Source organism: Ursus americanus, chromosome 17 (genome assembly GCF_024610735.1).
Source record: "Ursus americanus isolate L20-20 chromosome 17, mUrsAme1.1.p, whole genome shotgun sequence".
Classification (NCBI taxonomy): domain Eukaryota; kingdom Metazoa; phylum Chordata; class Mammalia; order Carnivora; family Ursidae; genus Ursus; species Ursus americanus.
In genome coordinates this window covers 39,678,108-39,699,965 of record NC_142143.1, presented here as the reverse complement: position 1 = coordinate 39,699,965, position 21,858 = coordinate 39,678,108, and the positions used below count along the sequence as shown (strand labels likewise).

Here is a 21,858-nt window from a genome sequence, read left to right as displayed (position 1 = left end):
AGGGAAAAATCTTACAAGAATAGTGTTTTATTCCTAAGATGGGTTAGGTGAGCAGTGGTTCTAGCTCCTTGAGGCTCTCTTTGAATGGCTAAGAGATCAAAATCATAACTCTTTATTCAGGGAATATGTTCCCTCTAGGATAGAGTTCTGTTCTAATTGTCCAGTGTCATCATGTTCTATTCTTACCCCCTCCAGCAACACGGGAGACCTTGCAGGATTTGGAACATGCAGGTTCCCTCTCACTTTTAGGTCTGTGTGTATCCTGTCCTTTCTGCCTGGTAAACTAACTGCCTCACTTCGGTGGCCAGGCTCACCAATTGTTTGTTCTTTACAACTCTTCTGGGATGCTATTGGTCCCCTGGAAGTTGTTCTAAACACTCCGCAACAAGTGGTTGCCTTTGCTCTGCGTCTAATAATCTCATGCTTGTTTCAATAGTAGTTTTTAATCACTCTACATAGAAATTGTTGTTTTGCTCACCTGTCTCCCTAATACTGCCAGCGTTTTGAGAGTGGGCTCTCTTACTCAGTATTTTAAGTCCAGCACATAATACAGTGCCTGGCCCAGAGGGTCCCTCAGTAAATATTTGTTGAGTGAATGACGCACATCAGCTTTTTCTTAGGAGTGGTTGACAGAAGCTTTATTTGTGTGGTGTTCCATAAACCTTGTTCCTACTCTCTTGACTCAGGGGGTTGGAGGGATACTCTCTGGGCCTTAGCTCAGCAGAGTGGGTAAATGACTGTGATACTTTTAGCTGGAAAGCTATATGTATAGCATTTGTCTCTCAAGAGTATCAACTGCTCAGAAAAGCAGGGCTTAGAAAATAAGGGTGTGTGGCTGGCTATAATCCTAGAAGTGTATAAAGTCAGTGGCTATGCATGTAGTGGAAAAAGCTTGACCTTGGAGTCAGGCTAATTTAGGTTTACATATCATCTTTTCCACTTTTAAACTTCCCTGAAGTTCAGTTTCCCGATCTATAAAATAGGGATAAAAATATATGTCCTGCAAGGTTTCAGCAATATGGGAAAGGGATTAAAGGGAATATGCCCAGTACAATGTCATCTGGTAGGTTCTAATCACACATGGTAGCTGCAGCCAGGAAGTGCTTAACTCTTTGATAACCACATTAGAGAATCCCAGGGTGAGGACTGCTTACAAAAACCAAATAGGCTCTCTTGAGATTAATGACAACACCCACTTGCATCATAATGGCAACTGCAGATGGGAATTGTCTGCACTGTTGCATCTCCTGTCCCTAGTAGGATAAACGTAAATATACAAGGCTCTGAAGTTCCTGTAAGTACACTTTAGTGTGTAGCTCTTGGCCCCTTGAACAAAGTGTGTCAACCTATGCATGTGTGAACACGCAATGCACACAACACACAGAATTTCTCTTTTTGTTATTAATTTGCCATTGATTAGGAGTACATGAGACATGAGAAACTGATTACTAAGTTAGATAATATTTTCTTCCACAAAATAACTCGAGGGTAAGTGCTCTCATAACTTTCAGGTTGTACTTCATATGGAAATTGAGCCAGAAGGTGATTGGTCAACAGAAGAGCTCATCACTGCAGAGGAGAGCATTTGAGCAAGAGTGTGCCTTTGCTGGTGGTTAGCGGTGAAGCTGGGGAGAAAAGCATTGCAGGTGTTTCTCATGGCTGCCAATTTCCCTAATGTCTTGGGTGCTGCACACTGACTTTGCTCTGCCAGTGCATTTAGTTTACAAGACGATCCTCACATAAAACACAGCGGTTACGTTCATGAGAACATATGCAAAATTAAACCACTGACCCAGTAATCAAATAAAACTTCCCATAAATTATTGAGCTTGTTCTTTGCTTTTCTTAAAGCAAACAAGCCCTTTGTCCCTGAATTTTCCAAATAAATGTTCTTGCAACAAATAGAAGCTTTATGGGTCCAGAAGAGGGTACAAGCCACAGAACTGTGGGATCAAGGGCTTCCCTCTGCTTCCTGACCACGGGTTAGGGCTCTCGAGCCTGGCTTTACTCAGAGGCCAGGCATGTAAGGCAGCACCTTGGGGCATTACTTGGTGAATCAGAACCCTGGATAAATCGGACATCAGGTCTCACAATGACTTGGACTTCACCCAGGCAGGCCTTGGGTAGAGCCTCCTCCATATGGTGGCTTATGTTCGGCAGATAAAAAGCCTGATTTGGCATCAACAGGAGCCTGTTTTTCTTCTTGGGCAGCACAAATCAGGAACACACACGAGAGCATACCCTCTATTATTTACGACACCGTGGAGGAAGAGAGAATGGGAATATAAAACCCACAGAATGTATTAAATAGGTTATCCTGTGCACCAACCCTACATAGCTTCTAACACATGGCAGAATCTTGGGATTTTACCACTCAGGTCATCTTTGGAGAGTTTCTGTGTTTGTTGCTTATCATCCTCGTTATTACCAATCATCTAATGAACTACCTGTGAGGCACTGTAGCAGGAGCTCTGGAGGGTGCCAAGGAAGAAGTAGGAGGCAGAGTCCTTGCTGGAGATGACATGCCCACCCGCTAATGCTCATAGCTGCCTGGGGACGGCCTTCAGGTGAGAGAGGGAGCTCATTGGCCTCTTGAACTCAGATTAATTTGGGAATTCTAAATAAACCTCCAGGAGTCCTATTGACACAGGACATGCAAATCTCTTTAGAGAACTGCGTAGGGAAAATGGAGGGCTTTGGCCCTGGTGAGTCAGGGTTCCAAGTCCTTGCTTATTCCTAAGGTTGGTGAATGAAAGCCAAGGTGAAAAATTATGTACGACGTAAGGCAGTAAGTATATCAGGGTGTGTAGGTGTGTCCCTGTGTGGCACCCAGCAGGAAAGGACATTCTGGTATTTGCTCTTAGGCAAATCCTGTTGTTTGAGGGCCGGCCTGTTGCAAACTATGCTGTGATTCTGTGAGTCCTTCCCAGGTTGTTGCCGGGGTCTTGATTTTCCTTAACATTACCTATAGCTCTCACAGGGAGATGGAGTCATTCAGATGCCTTTCACAGCAGGGAACTGGTGCGTCATGTACAATGGGAGAATTTCTTCTAGCTTCTCTTCCCTAGACATGACTCCACACTGACCTCTTGTCCCTTCGTGTTCTCGTTCTTCTGTCTCAGCACTTGCAATATTTTGTTGCACTTAGGAGTTTCAACTTACGTGGACTAGATTACAAGCTTCTTGAGGACAGGGACCACATCTCATTTCACTTCTGTATATCTAGTGCCTAGTACAGCACCCGGTACAGGGCAAACCCCCATTCAATATTCACAATTCTGTGAATGGGAATTGAGGAAGCCTTCCCAGAGTATGGAAAAGGACACACCTGAACCCCACCCACCCTGATTTTTCTCGAGCAGTGATTATTTCTACATGATCACATGCAATTAAATATCAGCAAAAACTGAGGGAACAAAATGTGGTGACTCTAAAATCATTATTCTGTGGTCTCAGGACACATTGGCAATAGCACTGCCTTACTTTCCTGGTAGGCTTGATTAATATTAATTAACGTCTCTCTTCTGAATGCATTTCAATTAATGGAAGGCAAAGCAACTCTCAGGTGTGTTGGATGAGGGACTGACTGGACTGTTGTTAACATTTCAATTGAAGAGTTTACACGCGGTTAAAAATCTATACTGCTATGTATGCTTTGGTAGAATAAATGTTTATCGTTTTCAATATTTATTGACTGCCTACTGTGTGCCAAATACTCTCTTGGCAGGTTGTTTCCTGAATGAGCTCATAATTTACTTCAGGGATTTGGCTGTGGATGTAATTTAACATGATTGGAGAGAAAAATGGCTCCATTAATCAAACTGATGGATTTGTAAATTAAAATATATGAATCAGAATTTATACTCCTATAGTACATTTATTATAATAAACATTAAAGTCTAGTGCTTGCTTCGGCAGCACATATACTAAAATTGAAACGATACACTAAAGATGAGCATGGCCCTTGCACAAGGATGACACACAAATTTGTGAAGCGTTCCTTGTTTCTAAAAAATATGTTAGAGGTCTACATCAAGACTATGTTAAATTAATACTGTAATAAAGAAAAGGTCACTTAAAAATTCACTTGCAAATTATTTAGCTTATAGGATTTGTCCTAAGTCTACTGATAATTTGAGAACATATTTAATGTGTAGGCTGTGTTTTCTTTGGAATTTGACTATTGTGTAAAATGATTATTCAGTGGTGGAAACAGGGCAGAACTTCCTTTACTTTGAAGTGCATGTATGTTTGGGCACATTTCTCCTGAGGTCGTTCGGAGTGATTATTTTCTTTGCTCTTCTTGTATTAATACCGCAGCATCTTTTTTCAATAAGAGAAGCTGGTTGCAATTTCAGCTGTAAAACAGGCAAAGAACTTCGGTGAAAACCAAAATTCTCTTCTATGTAATTGACCAGAAGGAGGCTCTCTTCCACCTCACTGTGTAAAAGTTAGACTAAAAGCTTCCAAACTTAATTCTTCCCAGGCGGTTCTAATATTCCCCAAGCTGTCTCTATCATTGGTGGTGGTAGGGGCAGCCCTGAAATTTTCCTTTTGGGAACAGACTTTAAGCCTGCATCATGAATACGAAGATTTCAGGGAGTATAAAGTGCCCTTTCCTTCTACCAGCTCATTTATAGATTTTTCTCTGACCTGAATGACAATAAAGATGTTTTTTTTTTCCTCGCGTGGGATAGCTCAATATTCCTTAACTTAACTCCTAAGCTTTGTTTTCCTTATGGCTTTGTTTTGTCAAGGTTGTCCAATAGAATACATTTTTAAATAGCGTTTTGTTCTATTTTATTTTTTAAGTAGGCTCCATGCTCAATGCGGTGCTTGTTTCCACAACCCCGAGATCGAGAGTCGCATGCTCTACCGACTGAGCAAGACAGGCACCCCAAGTCCAATACGATATTTTAAAAATTAATATTTTAAGTTGAATCAGTAAGCATTTGGATTTTTAAAAAGTACAGTTTTTGTCTATACCTACCTAGTCATCTTAGTCTCTATGCATCTATACGTAAGACACACATGTTTTAAAACATAAGGTAATCACAATTCACCACAGAGGCTCTAATTACATTGCATTTGGCAATGAAAAAACCACTACTAGATTCAGAACAGAAACAAAAATTGCAAAATCTTTGGAGAGTGAAGAGGGATGTGAGAAGTACCCACCACTCTGGGTACACAGTCCGTTTATGATGTCATGAGGTCATTTTGAATCAATTTATTTTCAGGTCTTTCTTCATTGTCAAGGAAGGCAGTTCATGGGGTTATTGTAAAAACAGCCTTGCTGCTCTTTTCGGAAGCCTCGCCCTTTAATGATGGAGCAGAGCTGGTTATGAAATACCCAACTGTGACTAATTTTGGAGAAGTAACATCTCAAATAAATTGTCTCCTGGAAATGCTGTTGGAGCTAGTGAACAGCAGAATGATGATGCGTTTATTGCACTAATTGCTCCTTTGAGGGTTTATTCCTAGACAGGGCACAGAGTAGACTGATGCTGTACTTCTAACCTCTCCTTGTCACAGAGATTTCAGTTTTGGAGAATGATGATAGGCAGAATAATGACCCCCAGAAATGTCTGTGCCCTAATCCCTGGAACCTGTGAATATGTTACCTTGCTTGGCAAAGCTAAGGAACTTTGCAGAGGTAATTAAGGTTATAGCTATTAAGATAGGGAGATTGTCATAAGTGAGCCCAATCTAATCACATGATCCTTTAGGAGCAGGGAACTTTCTACAGCTGGAGGAACATGGAGCAGAAGAAAAAGTCAGAGAATTCCAAGTATACTGTTGGAAGTTCTGAGATCTAAGGGGTCACATGTGAGGCCTGGCAAGAAGCCTTTAGAGAAGGACAGCCTCTGGTTGACAACCTGCAAGGAAATGGAGGCCTCAGTCTGACAACCGCAAAGAACTTAATTCAGCCAACAACATGAATAAGCGTGGAATTAGATTCTTCTGCAGAGCTTCTGGTAAGGAGTGCAGCTCTGCTAACATTTTGTTTTTTCCTTGCTAATACCCATATCAGGCTTATACCCTACAGAAACTGTGAGATCATAAATTTGTGTTGTTTTAAGTCACTGAGTTTGTGTTAATTTGTTACAGCAGCAACAGAAAACTCAATCATAGGAAATATTTTGAAGGAACTAGTGCTAGTGTTGGATTGTCACTGTGGTGGTATATTGTTACAATGAACCATGTCTCCATGGATTTCATCCGGTGACTCTAGGCTTTAGCCATTGAGTGTTAACAAATGGGTTCAAAGCAGAAGCTTGACAAATATATTCATTTCCTATTGCTATTTTAAATTACACCAACTTCCTGACTTAAAAGAAAACAGAGTTATTACTTTATAGTTCTGTAGGTCAGAAGTCACACTGGGCTAAGATCAAAGTGTCTGCAGGACTGCCTTCCTTCTGGAGGCCCTAGAGGAGAATCTGTTCCTTTGCCTTGTCCACCTTCTAGAAGTTGCCTGCATTCCTTGGCTTGTGGCCCCTTCCTTCATTTTCAAAATCATCTGCATAACATCTTCAAATCTGTCTTACTCTGGCCTCCCTCTTACAAGGACTCTTGTGATTATATTATCCCTCCTGGATAATCCAGGCCAATCTTTCCATCTCACCTTAATCGTATCTGCAGTCTCTTTTGCCATGAAGATAAAATATCTGCAGGCTTCAGGGATTAGAACATAGCTATCTTTGTGGGGGGCATTATTTTACCTATCACAATAAGTGTTTGCATGCCAGATTTATACTCTTAGAATGCTCACTCTTAGAATGTTTCTTCTTGGAACACAATTCCTATGCTATGAGGAAATCCAAGCAACCATGTAGAGAGGCCTCCATAGGGAAGAACCAAGGCCTCTAGCCAACATTCCCAACTGAGCTCCCAGCTAGCTGCCAACACCAACTCCTTGCCATGGGAGTGAGGCCACTATAGTAAACCTTCCAGCTAACCCAGTGCCCAAGCCATCACTGTAGAGCAAAACTTTCTGGTCAACCCACAGAATCATGAAGGATGATAAATGGTGGTTGGCACAAAAACAGACACATAGATCAGTGGAACAGAATAGAGAGCCCAGATATGGACCCTCAACTCTATGGTCAACTAATCTTTGACAAGGCAGGAAAAAATATCCAATGGAAAAAAGACAGTCTTTTCAATAAATGGTGCTGGGAAAATTGGACAGCTATATACAGAGGAATGAAACTCGAACATTCTCTTACACCATACACAAAGATAAACTCTAAATGGATGAAAGACCTCAATGTGGGATAAGAATCCATCAAAATCCTAGAGGAAAACATAGGCAGTAACCTCTTCGACATCAGCCACATCAACTTCTTTCAAGACAGGTTACCAAAGGCAAGGGAAACAAAAGCGAAAATGAACTTTTGGGACTTCATCAAGATGAAAAGCTTCTGCACAACAAAGGAAACAGTCAACAAAACAAAGAGGCAACCCACGGAATGGGAGAAGATATTTGCAAATGACACTACAGATAAAGGGTTGTTATTTTAAACTCCTAAAGTTTTGGGGTGGTATGTTATGCAGCAATGGATGCTTGAAATGATTCTAGTCTCTTTTATAACTACCTAACTACTTGAAATTGAGGGATTCTGACTAGAGGAAGATGGGTTCTTCTATCAAGTATTCAGTATGAAGCAGTTGACATAGGTCAAAATACATAAAGTCCTTAGCTCAGCACCTGGCACATAGTAGGTATTGTAAAAGCATGAATTATCTTTTCCCAAGTAGTCTTTTTGCTGTAGACATTGACACCTACGTCCTTATTAAAAAGAGAGGATTTCAACAGAAGGGGGAATGAACCATGAGAGACTGTGGACTCTGGGAAACAAACTGAGGGCTTCAGAGGGGACGGGGGTGGGGGATTGGGATAGGCCGGTGATGGGTATTAAGGAGGGCACATATTGCATGGTGCACTGGGTATTATATGCAAATAATGAATCACGGAACACTGCATCAAAAACTGGGGATGTACTGTATGGTGACTAATATAACAAAATAAAAATTATTTTAAAAAAAGAGGATTTCTTTCTATTAAAGAAATTTATTTAATATGGTACATAACAAAATATAATGTATTATCATCTGATAATTTTGCTTGGTGGTCCATAATTTAAAGTTATAAAGCCTTAACCTGAACAATGTCTATATTCCAAAAAGATCTTTTCTCAGAAAATACATCTTAACTAAATTTTAGAATATGAAGTGGAGTCTTGCAGTTCATATTGTTTAATTGCGCTGTCACACAAGAATCTTGGAATTTTTCTTAGTTTGTTCAATTGCTGTAAATGACTTCTGAAAGTAATATAATTACAACTTGTTATGCTTCATGCATTCATAGAATTCACAGAGCAAGCTGAGTATGTAACTGTTCATTTGGAGCCGAGTTGATTACCATTTGAAAACAGTTAATGGAGTAGCTGATTAGAATACATTGCAATGAGTCATGATTTAATTTCACATCACCTAGAAAAATTTGATGTCATGCGTGTTAATGGCAGTTTTGAGGGGCAATAAGGATTGACATGTTTTTCCTGAGCTAAGCAATATGGCCATGCTGACTCAGTGAAAAAGTCACATTTCAAAACACGTGAAGTAAGTAATACAATGCAACCTTATGTGATTAAATTCACCACCTGAGTATTAAAAATGTGAGTGAAGTTTGTAAGTAAGGTTTAAGCTCATTTAAAGCAGTGCGCTGTGAGATTTGGATGGAAATCCAGCTCACTGGGGGTTTTCAAGTTTTCACAGCAAAACTCCTTGAATGGATTATGTTCACTTTGCGCTCAACCTGCTTTTTTCCTTCCCCACCTTGGAATCTCCACATTGAAGCTAGAGAGATTTTTTAAAAACTCACAAATCTGTCATGTCATTTCCCCACTTAAAGCTCCTTAGTGGTTCCCAGTTGCTACCACATAAAGTCCAAATTTCTTGGCTTAGCAGACAGGGTTCTGTGTAATTTGCCACTGCTGATTCTGTAGTCTTATCTCTTGACAGTTTCCTTCAATGGCTCCACACGTGGAGAGGAACTTGTAATTCTTTTTCTTCTCTAGGCTACGTAGCTTTCAGCCACATGGCCTGGCTATTCCCTATACATCCATAACATCTTGTTTTAATGTCACTTCATCTTGGGAAGGTTTTCTTGACCCCTTTCCTCAAGTAGCCTCAAATCAACTTCATGTGTACCTCTAGTACCTCATTTGATGGCACTGATTGAGCCAAATCACAATTGCTTGTTCAGTTGTCAACTGGCCTCCATCGAGCATAAGCACACTGCAAGGAGTACTGTGTCAGGTTCATTTTTTAACTGAATGCTAAGTACAGTGCCTGGCACATAGAGGAACTTGTTACAAATTCACTACATGAAGAAAGATGTATTTGTTCAAAGTGAGCAGAATATAAAAGAACTATTATCAGTGTCTCGCTTTTAGTAGGCACTGGGTATACATTCATTCCTCCCTTATCATGGATCTGCACCATGGAATTCATCATTAGTTATATGTCATTTCCCACTGGCTTACCATGTGTTATTTACAAAGGAGTAAGCTGTTGAACTGTATGGTAACATCATATAGAGTAATTTTTCTCAGAATGAAATAGGTGGGATTCTATAAAAGCTGAAACTGCAGGTTCTCATTTTTTGTTGTTGTTGTTGATGGCGTCTTTTTTTTCTTTTTTTTTTTTTGAAGTAGGCTCCATGCCCAGTGTGGAGCTCAATGTGGGGCTTGAACTCATGACCCTGAGATCAAGACCTGAGCTGAGATTAAGAATTGGACACTTACCTGACTGAACCACCCAGGCACCCCAAGGCTTTGTGTCTTATGACCTTTAACATACTCCCTTTCAGGTCTGTATGGCTTCTTCTACCTTAGGTCTCAGACCAGATGGTTTCTCCTCAGAGAGCTTTTCTTGACCACTTAATCCACATCCTCCCCATTTCCTATCTCTAGTTGGGAATCTCCAGTAACTATCACATCAAGTAGCTTCAGTGTCTTCCATGATACCTATCACTTCATAAAACCATCTCACTTATGAATTTCTTTTTCTTATTGACTGATAAGCACCTTCCAGAATGAAAGTCGATGAGAACAGAGCCTCGCCTGTTGCTCCAGTGCTTTGGACACTGCCTGTCATGTGGTGGGTGAATGTATGCATGAAATAACCTTGTAAGAGAGCTTCCTCCAACATGACAAATGGACAGTATCCCTCAGGATCACCTCAGCTGCCATTAACCAAGTTTCTCATTAGACAAATATTCAAAAGCACATGTGAGGTGATATAATTGATAAAATTTGTACATCCTATGATGACTTTCTATAAAGTCAGTAGAACAGATGGCTGATTTTATCATCCTGTTAGTGACTTCCACTGGAGAAGAGAGAAACTGGCCAAATGATCTTGTGTAATCTATTGATTTTGGAAAGTATTATGGCAAAACAATAGGGTTTTTTTTTTTTTTTTAAAGAACATGAGTAATATGAAAGCATTATAATACATTTCCATAAAATTAGTTTCTGGGGAACTACTTAGTCATCTCTTCTTTGATTTTCTTGAGAGGGACTGCACCCTAAACCCTGAAAGGAAGACAGTGGTGAAAGGAAAATGTGCTGATTTTCTCTGTACCCCTCACTGATCTTTCCATGGGAAGGAGAACAACATGTTGACTGGGATAGGAAGTCATTCATTGGCTCATGGTATTCAGTGGGTAAAGTAACTGTGCACGTCCTCTCTCTGGCATTCCACAAGGGGTGGTATAGTCCATGATGCTCCCAACAGATGTTTGGGTAAGACCAGGATAGGCCCCAAGGTCTAAATTTTGGGACCATTATTAGGGATCTTTACTTTTGCTATAATGCAGCCAATACTGGAAAGTTCCACATGCATTTCATGGTTTATTTTGATCTCTATTTCGTCTGCTTTATCTGTTTTTCAAATTTATTGGAACTGACAGGAGAAAGAGCAAGAGAAAAGCCTTTCTAGAAATATTAACATCAGTAATTGTATTCCTTCATGAATGAAAATATTTCTTTGGTTTTTTAGACAAAGAAAAATTTAGAGAATATGAGCATTGCGTTACTGCCATCAAAGAACAGCAATGTAATATTAATTTTTCTAAGTAAATGAAATGTGTGGACTCTAGAAATGCCTTTAATTCAGAACCTGAAGTTGTGATATTGAAATGATATCTGTAGTGCCATGGTCCTCCTGCCATGTGAAATTTGGAGCCAGGCTCAGTAGAAGGCCGTATTTGACTAGAATCAGCAAAAGCTTAAGAAGTAAACATTTCTGGCTGTCAACTATTAAGCAATATACTGTTTCTCTTTATTTTTACTAATTCTATACACTTCTGCAATGTAATGGTAGCAAGTGCTAGTGTTAACTGGTAAGTTTCTGTATTTATTTTAGAAAGTGACACTTCATAAACATCAAAGCATGGTTGCATAGGTGCCATGTTTCCCTATGTCTAGAAACTTAATCATCACTATCATCATTTGATATTCTTTATAGAGAGATGGGAAATGAAATAGGATTAGCTCTTTATTTTCACTTTAATTTGATCCCACTCTAAACTCTCAGGATTCTTATAATCTCATTTGACTGTAACCCAAATTTAAACTATGGGCGAATACACTTTGATATCTAAGAATATAACATAAGCTCTTGTTGTAAGTTGATATTATACTCTTCTTGTTTATGAAAATGTTCAAGAAAAAGTACCTCTTAACCAATGAAGGGGCACTCCCAGTAGGAGATGACAAAGGAACACAAAACAGCAAATACTACCTCGTATTTGCAAAAAGCTACTCATCTTTAAAATTTCAAGAATGGCATGTGCAGAAAATTGTCTAAAATTTTGAAAAGTGAAAGACAACACAAATTGTAATCTTGATTATTTTAGTTCAGCCTGTGACATTTCTTACATAACCTTTAATTCTTACCATCTTCTGAGTACAATATGCAAGAGGACTGATAAATAAGGGAGCAGATCTTTGTTTTTCATTTGCCCAGGCTTATAGGATCATAAGTTAAACCTGTCCATTTTGTGATCTAATCAATTTTCTTTGGTTTAACACCAAGACTAATGCATCCCTTTCTTAGACTCTTCCAGCTTATCTCAACTTAGAATTTTAGTCATTCATGTAAAGCCTTTCATGTCAGTTTTATATTTGAAAATGGGTCCCAGCTGCTCTGGCTTTCTTAATCCCTCCTAGAAAGGCATATGTGACAGCCTCTCCCCCAGGGAGATTGCAGCTCCAAAGCTTTTTCTCCTAGGTAGGGGGAGTACTGGGCCAGATTCTATTCATGCTTACTTCCCCAGCTGGCTAATTAGATCAATACATGTTTTATATTTTTTATGAATAGACATAGGAATATAAGGACTATAAGAATAGTGTTTTATAGATATATAGTTACATATATATATGCAATATTTTAGAAAATGCCATTCGCTTAAAACTTTTGAAACTGTCAGGTGCTAGTTGTAGTAAGGGTTCAATAAATATTGAATAAATGAATGAATGAATGAATGTGTGAAGAAATAAAAGTATTAAGAAGCCAACACAAGGAATTCTCTCGGTTTCAATGTTTCACCCCATTTTATTTTTTAAATAAGTTTGAAAGCTGTTAAGTATTTGACGTATATCATATTTTTTTTTATCCAAAGAACCAAACGTTTGTGGGCTTCTTTGCTATCTTTTTAAAATTATATAACCTTACTTCTGAACTTACTCCCTAAGAAGTTTTAAGTGATCTCTTACCTACATTTGATATTATTAAATCACCCAATTTCACATTAGAAATTTCTTAACCAAAGAATTCAAAGGACAAGTTTTCAATTTCAACGCATACAGAATTTGTTCCAGAATTTGTTCCAGAATAAAATTATAATAATGGACTCCATTCCTAGATCCTAGATTACATCAGTGATATACAATAATATATGCTTTATTTATACTCTGGGTGGATACTTATATTCTTCTAGTAAGTGTGGAAAAGATTAAAATAATCAACTCGGAATAATGGAATTCAAATTCTATTTTTGAAGATTAAAGACAATACTGAAACTTTGACCAAAAGTAGTAGAAAATATGACTGTGAATAGAATTTATGAAAATGTAGATAAAGTAAGCATCCTGAAGCTATCTACTTCTGAAAAAATGACAGGCAGACTTTTGGCCAGTGCTAATCTCTTATTATATTATTGATTCAGGTTTTATTAAAATTCTGTTGCCTCTTCAAGGGTGAGCATAAGTGTTATATAGAATAGTGAAACCTTATTCAAGATACTGTTTACTCATGAATCACACCACACACTAGCTGCACTGCTTTGACAATGCAAAACTTATAGCATCTTTTCTAAACATCTTAGCAAAATGTACCTTTCCCTATACATGGAAGTTGAGATTTGTTTTGTATAATTGCTCCATAGTATAATCACATTTGAAAACTTTTAAATGTACTCTACTATTTTAAATATGTTCCTTTATAGCTGAAAAAGACTTCCCAATCAACATAATCTTAAAACTTAAGTCATATTTTCTTTGACACTTTGAATGAATAAAAGATCATTCTCCCCATTACCACTTATAGCTCCCTGTCTGTCTCTAATTTCATACCTTTAAACACGTTGTTGAGTGAGGATAAAAAGGAGTGCATTATATTTGTGCAGTAAAGTCATCAGAATATTATGTGTTCAAGAGAGAAAATCTTTTGAAGACAAATGGAGTGGTGATCCTGTTTTTCATCCTTATAGGCTAACCATAATAGTTACGGTGTTTCCATGACGGGCTGAGCAACTGACTTACATTTCTTCTTTACTACATCTCTTGCCTTGGTTTAATAACATTAAAGGGTATTTGCCAAAGTCACTGCTCTCAGGAGAGTCAGCTTCCTATTTTCTCTGCGGTTGGAGACACCAAATCTTGCTTTTTTACATTATTATCATCTAGTAGGTATCAATACAAAGCCTTTAAATATAGTGCTTTGCAGAAGAGTATTTCAGATACATGGTTTCTAGAGTTTAAAATTTACCTTTGTTGCTTAATGAGCTATTGACCATGGCTCCATTTTATTTTAGTAAACCTTAGATGAGCTGAAATTCTGATGCCTAACCTCTTTGTTTGTCTTTCAAATGGATTAAATGAGGGAGGTCTGTTGGTTAGTGCAACAGAGTCAATAGAACAGCAGGATGCCACAAGAACTGAGAAATGCATTCTTACAGCTTCTTGATGGGGTCAGAAACAGGTAATGCTATTTCACTGAAAAAATAAGATATCATAAATGAAATTCATGCTATCCAGTTAGAAGTATCTATTTTATCTAGTAACTTTTTTTTTAAAGATTTTATTTATTTATTTGTCAGAGAGAGTAGGGGGAGCAGGAGAGGGAGAAGCAGGCTCCCTGCTGAGCAAGTATCTCGATGATGATGATGATGATGATGATGATGATGATGATGATGGTGGTGGTGGTGGTGATGGTGGTGGTGGTGGTGGTGGTGATGGTGGTGGTGGTGGTGGTGGTGATGGTGGTGGTGGTGGTGATGTGAGGCTGGATCCCAGGACCCTGGGATTATGACCTGAGCTGAAGGCAGATGTTTAACCGATTGAGCAACCCAGTTGCCTCTATTATCTTAAAATGTAAATGATTGTTTGTTTTGAATGGGTCACCAAGCAAGTGAAAAAAATGTTAAATCGATAATCCTTTTCTTCAGTATTGAGATGAAAGATGAGCCAGTGTTCCTCTTGCTGGTTAGGTCATTTCACTAAAGAACATCATTGTTTGCCCAGTTTGTTAGATTTTTCACCTTAACTAGTGGAAGGTGCTCTCTTTTGGCAAACAGGGAAAACTGTAGGTTTATCTTTAGCCAAACCACAGGGAGGCTGATTAGAACACTTTGACTGTTCTTTTTTCACCAGGCAGTACATGTAGACTAAAACTTGGGTCAGCCAGTACGATGGATAAATACTGAGGAGAGGTGGGCAGGAAAGGAAAAACAATCTGAAATTTTGCCAGTATGCTGTATCATTGTAAATGACAGACCTTAGGATCACATAATGTTGACACCAGGTCACTTGGCTTAGCCACTGATTGTACAGAAGTAAGAATTTATCTCAAAGAGATTAAGGGGCACTCACTCAAAATGCCAGTGAAGATGGCTATTGGAGCCTGGAGGATGGAGGGCAGTGCCCTCTTCTCAGCTCCAGCTTGCTGTTGGTAGGTAGGAAAATGGGACCAGTGCTATAATATCTTCAAGTGAAGCTGGAAATCCAGGTTTTAGTGTGAAATCTCCCAATTTTTAAATATTGGCAACTACATAATTAAAAATTTTTGAAACATTATGCCACCCAAATACGTATCCGTGGGTTTCCAGTTTATAGCCTTTGGGTTAAGACATATAATGTAGTCCACAAAGCTGTGCTTTAACCAACAATTATAAAAATGAAATGTGTTTTTGAGTAATTATAATTCAGTGAACACTTGTTAGTACCTGCTTGAGTGCTTTACATTTTATTTGATGCTATGGTAGCTATGGAGTAAATAATTCTTGGGGATTATAATTTAGTTAGGGAGAAGTGACTAAGTATCCACGAAACAACCAGAAGATACCATAAATAAGTATATACTTCATGACTTTGAGATGAGGAGTTGAATTGCCTACACTCTCAGAAAAGGCCAGAGTAATTCATCAAAGTGCTCACTGATTTTAGGTATGCTGTCTTCCATGGTGCAATCTATGAAGGTCTTGTTCACTGCACTTTCCACAATATATATACTCATTACTTCCAGGCCCCCAGTATAGATTCCCAGAGTAGGTCCAGTCTTGCTTATGTACTCCAAAGCCACATATCGAGAGGCCTAGACTCAAATATCCAGCTCTTACACAAAATGGGACTTGTATTTTTTTTGTCTCCTAAACCTGTTTCCTTCTTCTGTTATATAAGATGCATTCTTACTCAAGTAATAAAAAAATCGTCTCAAGCGGACTTAAACTATAAGGGGATATATTATCTAATATCCAGTTTGGGGATGAGGGGGAACCAGGGTTGTCTCATTCAGCAGCTCAGTGATATTGTAAGGTTCCCTTTGTCCCCTTATTTTGTTCTTTCATCCTCTTTGGCTGTCCTCCGATTGGCCTCTATCATGTCTGCTGCAGACATTCCAGGCATCACATCCAAACAGTGTTTAGGGGAAGGGGGACTGTTTCTTTCCATTCCTCTGTCTTATGACTAGGGAAATCTTTCATGGAAGCTCTCCAGAATATTTGTCCTATTTGTCAGGGCAAAGTCAGACATCTATTCCTGACCCAATCATTGGTGAGTAGAATGGGATTATCATAATAGTCCTAGGCCAGGATTTCTCAACAGGGGTTTATTGGTGCTTCAGGGAAGACCAGGGAAGACATTTCAAACTTTTGTTTTGTGAAATTGTCCCATGCATTTCAGGATGTTCACCATTATAAGACCCTGAATGAAAAATACCTTTCGGTTACTAGGAAAACCCAAAAGTTCCCCACCTGACATTTCCCGAGAACCCACAGTGGGGAGGAACATGTCTTGTTTAGGACAACTGGCTTAGATTAATCAATTTGAAGGAATGAATTGGGGGGATTAATCACAAAGACTGTGACACTCTTCCCTTCATGTTTCCCTGTTTCTTCATCATTTCCCTTATTATTCAAGCCAGAAACTGATGTGACATTCTTCAAACATGCTTCTTCCCCACCTACAATATCTAATAGTGACCTAGTCTGCTGAAATATACTTAACTCTTTCTGTTGCTCTTGGTCACCTCTGTCAATATTACGGCACAGGCCACCATCTCTCTTAGACAATTGTTATAGCTTTCTAACTGGTCTACTTACATTCTTGCTCCCTGTTCTTCTAACAATGGCAAATATGACCTTAAAATATATTCAGTATATGTAACTCTGTTTAATGAATTCCCACTAAATTATTGGTTTATTTAGTTTTTTCTCTCACTTGAACTCATGAGCATAAGTCATACCTTTATGGTAGGTTGGATTATTTTTCCTAATTCTTCTCTTCCTCCTTGCAAAGAAATTACATATCCATGTCTTTTGCCATGTAAGCTTTTAGCTCCTCCCTTTAAAGTAGGCAGATTTTATTCCTTATTGCACTGATATTGTACTTGGCTATATGCCTTTCTTTGGCCAACAGAAAGTGGTCTTGAGAGACGTATGTTTCCGCTTGCCCCTCTTACAGTCCTCTGTGTATAGATTGTACTAAGAGTAGCTCCTGGTCTCAGAAGGAGATCTCTTGGTGTGAACCAGAACTCAACACAACCTAGATTCAAACCGAGCTGAACCCTTGGTAATATGTATAACTATAAGCAAGAAAAATACATATTTGCTGTTGTAACTGAGATTTTGAGTTTATTTTTCTAATGCAGAATTATTGTACCAATAGCCTAATTATAATCAGCAATAATTAGCAATACTTGAATAATCTTATTCAGGGTTTCAGGCTAGTACTTTGGCACACAGCAGGTATTAAATAAATATCTATTCAATAAATAAAGATGCTAATGGTTGAATTAGTTTTATGATACGTAACTACATTTGAATTTATTCTAATTATTTCTTCCTTAGTTGCTCTTGAGAGATTTCTCTAAAAATGTTATCTCATTTATCATATAATATAGATCCTTTTGGAAAGCATGACTCAAAAACACTCTTCAATTAAAGTTCCTTCACGTTTTCAGGTCTGTAGTCCTAGTGTCAATCAAATAAGGGGTGTAGTTTCATTAGGGCCGTGTGGAAGTCAGTGAATTGGGTTGGTATGCAGGAAAATGAATTTATTCAGTGTTGGAATTCCACCATCCAGCATGTCAGTTTGTTAGCACAAACTGTATACCCCATCTCAGGCTTTGGTAGAGACTTCTGTCCTTTGTCTTTTAAAGATGATGGAATAAAGACCAATTATATATTCAATCCACAGACATCTTGTTAAGAATATACCAAGTGCAAACTGTGTGTCCATGTCTGAGCAAGGTAGGAAAGTGATAGGGAATTGAGAAGTTGGAAGGAAAGGAAAGTGATAGGGAAGTAATTGGGAAGGAAAAGCAAATCCTGGCTCTGGCCTCAAAGAGCTTATAATTTCATGAACACTGAGACCAGTGCCTAGCAAACCATTGTGAATAATTCCAGACAGTTTACTTACAAAACAATCTTTTTTTTTTCCCCCCACTGGGTACAGCTTTTTAATTTGTGTAATCCTCATCACTCCAATGCTGATGACTTTGTTTAAGAGGGCCCACTGTGTTGATGGCTGTCTTGTAGACAGTATCAGAGGGATTTCCCTATTTAATGTTTACACTGATGGTTACAGATGGGGTTCCCTGCTTCAATGAGGCTGTTGGGAATTTTGTTCAAATGGCTCCATTCAGGCATACTTATTATCTAATTGAAGGATCAAGGGAAACTTAGCCCAGAGGAAAGAAGACAGAGGGAGCATGATAGCTGCTATCAAGTATTTTAAAGCCTGTCATCTGGAAGAAAGATTGAATATGAGGTGGGGAGACCAGATTGAGTGTAAGTTGTATTCATCATAGGATTCAGGGTTGCCCTGAATGGCTTAGAGGACTTTACTATGCATTGGGGGGTGGAGGGGGGAGAGTACTCTCTAGTGTCCATTTATAAGAGTATAGTCATGGTTTTCACCCCTCTCTGCCCTTGGTTTGGAGTACATCAGTGTCCTGAGCCTGGCCTTAAGGTCCTGGACTTTCTTACCATCTGACAGGTGAAGCATCTGATGTGTGCCTCCCTTCTTCCATTAGGTGTACAGGAGTGTAGCTGCGGACCATCATATTCTCCAGAGCCAAAGGGTGATTATGGGACATGCTGGAAGCAGTGACCAGAGAATCACTGTGAGAGGCAGTCGCTTTTTTTAAACTAGAATGCAGGGATGGGTCCTCTAGGCTGGCCTCAGCTAGGGTCACTGCAGCAGCATCTTGTTCATGGCAGTCCTTCCTATTGTTCATGGCCTGGACATCTCCCCTTCCCTAGAGTGATCCCCAGACTGGTCTCAGGTCGTCTTCTGCCTCTCAGACCCAGAGCACTACCCTCTTTGCTTTTTCCTGTCTTCCTCCCTGGCTACCACCATGCCACTCCTAATCAAGCCTTACTCATAATCAATGCTCATCTTATTTCTTTTCTCTAACAACTGATCTACTTATCAGTAAAAGCATAGACATTAGAAACCACACAAAGACTTATTTATTCTCTCCTTATTGGGAGGATATCTTATGTGTTTCTCTATAGTTATAAGGAATTTCTGAAGCTTCATTACTAAGCAGGGGGAAAAAGTACAAGTTAAGCCTTCATCTGGAACCCTTGCTTCCACTGCATGAGTTTAGATGCTTTTGGGAAAGAACTCATTCCCAGAGAAGATAATTGAGTTACTGATAATATCTTAAGGGCAGGAGGATATGGCTGCGGAGAGTTACATTGAAGGCTTAGCAAGAAAACTTCTAAGGTCTGTAATTTAATGAATTAACTCAGATTCTGTCCCACAGATTACTGTGTGTCTCAACTTCTACAGACTCATACTTTTCTCAAATCCGGTGAGTACCTTTATGATCATTACCTTAAATTCTCTATCACGCATAGTACTTATATCCATTTCACTTAGGTCTCTTGCTGTGGTTTGGTCCCATTCTTTCATTTGGGACATATTTCTCTGTCTTCTCAGTTAGTCTAACTCTCTGTGTTTGTTTCTCTGTGTTAGGAAAGTCAGCTAGTTCTCTTGCTTTTAATGAAAGTAGCCTTATGAAGAGGAGGTCCCGTAGTGCCCTGTAGTTGGTGTCCCCTGTTCCCCAGGGCCTAGCATTCTGGAAGCATCTCCAATGTGTATTGCGTGTGCTTTGCTGTTGAGTTCTGGCCTCTTTTTCTTTCAGTCCAATTGTCTTCAGAGACTCTCTTTGCCTAGTGTGGGCAGTGTTTGGTCCCCAGAAGGGGTGGGGTGCATTTTAACAAAGTGTGCAGTGGCCTGCTAATGAGGTGAGACTTGCCCTTGCTGCCATGGGAACTGAGGCCCTGCAAAATGAGTGGGTTGGGAGATGTAGTGTTGGCACGGTTTGCGCCAGTCTTCTGGGGGAGGGGGCCCCCGTAGTGTGGGGACTAAGGTGAGTGTGACTGGGAAGTGTGGATCCACTTAAGGGCGGTGTGGAGGGGGGTGCTTTATGTAAGCAGTTAAGTAATAAGTGTAGGTGCTGGTTCCTGCAGGTGCCTGTTGTTTATGCTGGGGGCTGGTGAGGGAAATGGAGCCTGCTAGCTCCTTTGTTCCTGGAGGGGGTCTCCTCATGATCCCTGTCTCTCCTGGCTATGCTCTGAGATAAGCAAATCACTCTCCCTACCCTGTGACCCCCCTCCCCCAACCCCCATGTTTTTGAAACGGCTGGTTTGATGCTGTATCTGCAAGGGCTGTTTGTCATGCTGTCTCTTTAAGGATGGAAATTCTGCTTCTTAATGCCCTTCAGGCTCTACCAGAGCTGAACCCACTGATTTTTAAAATTCCAGGCTTTATGTCCTGCTGGTTGTAGGAACTCATGAAATTCGGCCCCTCTTGCTTTCAAAGGCAAATATTACAGGGCTTCATCCTCCCTGGTTTGTGTGCTCCTTGGTGTGCAAGTCTTGTTTCTCGCCCTTCTCTGCACCACTGGCTCCCTCCCTGCCTCAGACAGCCACAGTCCTTTTCCCTCTAAAACTGGCATATTCACCTTTCCTACCTTCTTCAGTGTGCCTCTTCTCTACCTTAAGTTGTGGAGTTTGTTCTGCCAGTCTTTGGATCATTTTCTGTGTTATTTACGCTGATGTGAGTGTTATCTTGTTGTATCCATGGGCCGGAGCAAACTTAGTGTTCTTCTACTCAGCCATGTTCCCAGTGGACCGGTGTCCACTTAATACATTTTCCCATTAACCACCATATTTGAGAAATGATACTGAGATAGCGCTCATTCAATTTTCGCAACACCTCTTTGAGGGGTATATTACCTTAATTGTATGAAGGAGAAAGTTGGTCTTAGAAAGAATTGCATACATATTTGGATGAGTTAGAAAATGATGGAGACTGCACCAACATTCTGATTTCCTTGAATCCCAGAACCCATTCTCTTTCCTCTAAACCATAATCTACAATCAAGAGAAGGCAAGGTCCTCTGGGAATGAGGTACAAGTTCAGTGTTTGGGAGGAGTAAAGCCAGGAAAAAGATACTGAGATTGAGATTGAAATTGAAATTGAAATTGAAATTGTCAAATTTACAACATTCAAGGGTCAGCCTTAGGAGGGCCATGAACAGCTATTCTCTACAGTGGAAGAACCTGGTTTACATTACATGGAAGTGGTAAATAGGAAATTAGTATGCTTTTCTGTTTCTCCTACACAATAAGAGCTGCCTCTAACATTTCCTGTATGTACCAGCTATGCAGTCCTTCACAGAATCTCTTTTAGTAAGAGACTGTGAGTTATTTACCTTTCTTGTCATTTCTCCTCTACGTGTGTCTGTGTTTCTTGCCTTTAAAAAAAGTTTTTTGTTCGTGCAATTTGTTTTAACTTATTTTCTACAATGATCTGGAATCCAGTCTGCGATTTAGAAGACATGTAGACTTTAACTGCTGATCGCCTTAAAATTGTAGCAATTTACCTGAAAATATGGGTATTGGTGCTTTTATTTCTTTCTTCCCAACCATTGTTTTTTTTATTTTTTTGTTTTTTAAAGATTTTATTTATTTATTTGAGAGAGATAGAGACAGCCAGCGAGAGAGGGAACACAAGCAGGGGGAGTGGGAGAGGAAGAAGCAGGCTCATA

The 21,858-nt window shown here is 39.5% G+C and overlaps 1 non-coding gene across 1 annotated transcript; it reads left to right on the top strand.

Moving 5' to 3' along the window:
• Positions 1-3,902: 3,902 nt before the first annotated feature.
• On the top strand, positions 3,903-4,009 carry LOC123780957 (U6 spliceosomal RNA). The gene has a single exon (XR_006776553.1). It is a non-coding gene; the product is annotated as a U6 spliceosomal RNA (small nuclear RNA).
• The last annotated feature ends 17,849 nt before the right edge of the window (positions 4,010-21,858 follow it).